The following is a 1,420-nucleotide window of genomic DNA, read 5'->3' on the forward strand; positions in this document are numbered from 1 at the left end:
ATCTGTGTTCGAAAGGTCGTTCGAGAGGTCACCCGATCAGTTTGTCTATATACGTTATGTATCGAAGAAGGGTAGCTCGAAAGGTCACTTCGAAAGATAACAAACTGATATCTCTGAACGGAGGAATAAGGATGATTAGGGATCAATCACTCATGGGGAAGATCCTTAACCAGATCAAGACGGAGGAATAAGGAGGTTTAGGGATCAATCACTCAGGGGGAAGATCCTTAAACTCATGTGGAAGACAATTCACCTTCGAGAGGTGAATCCGATAAGTTCAACGAATACATGAAGGGAACGGCTAACTTTGGATATTAATGCTAGCCACGTGGGCACCGGTTACTGATGGTTTTCCATATTTAAAAATCTTTTCGTGATAAGTGGGAGCATGCTCATATAGTTACTATTCTTTAATACCCCACTATCCTAAATCTAAAAACCGCTCTGTTAAATTACCAAAAATACCCTTATTTTTCATATACGCTGACCGTTATTAGGGGTATTCCTGACCTTTTACTTCTTTAAAGAAAACCGGTATCCTTCCTTGGGTCAAGCTCTCAACCCTACCCATATATCCAACCCGAATCCACACGATATAAAAGCCAAATCCTTCTTCTTTACCCGGATTCAAGCTAAAACCGTTTACCCAAAATCCCCAAATCATAAACGAAGTACACATTCCCTCCAAAACATCTAACCTTCATCAATGGCGTCCCAATCCTCTACATCAACCTCATCTTCCGACGCATATCAGAGGGAGTTGCTACACATTCGCTCTCAGATCAAACAAGTCAAGGCGGGGAGTATCCTTGACAGAAACGGCTTCATCACCAACTCCCCTAATCCAAAAATGGCGAAAAAGGTCCTGAAGAAGTTTGAGAAAGCAGGACTGATGAAATACATGACGCACGACTACCGAACCATTCACGCCCTCGACTTCACAGAATGGTTCGCAAATGCCAAGGTCACGAAGGGTAAAATCGAAAGCCGCTTCAATGATTTTCCCATCACAACATCTGTAGGTGACCTAAGAGCGGCATTTGATTTCGCGTCATCGGAGGAAGCAGTCAAGCATCTATCGGATTACGACTTGGACAAGCAAGCCTTCTGGGAGAAAATCCGACTAGCGACTGCACCACCCAGAGCATCCTCTGCCCTCCGCAAGTACCACCTAAAGGAGAGGTTTGCTCTCGCTGCCGACCTAATCATGAAGTTTGTGCTCGGCAAGGTGTCCGGAACTGACGAGGTTAGTCTAGACCTCCTCAAAATCCTCCATGCCATTTGGAACAACAACAAGCTGGACTGGGCACATATTATCTTCAACTTCCTCCAACAGCAAGTGATGCGCTCAGTCTCCAACGCCAACCTGTCGATCAGTAAAAAGGTTGGTTTCGGCTTTGTTGTGCAATTTCTCTTAAGC

This window comes from Ipomoea triloba, chromosome 3 (assembly GCF_003576645.1).
Source record: "Ipomoea triloba cultivar NCNSP0323 chromosome 3, ASM357664v1".
In the NCBI taxonomy this organism is placed as follows: Eukaryota; Viridiplantae; Streptophyta; class Magnoliopsida; order Solanales; family Convolvulaceae; genus Ipomoea; species Ipomoea triloba.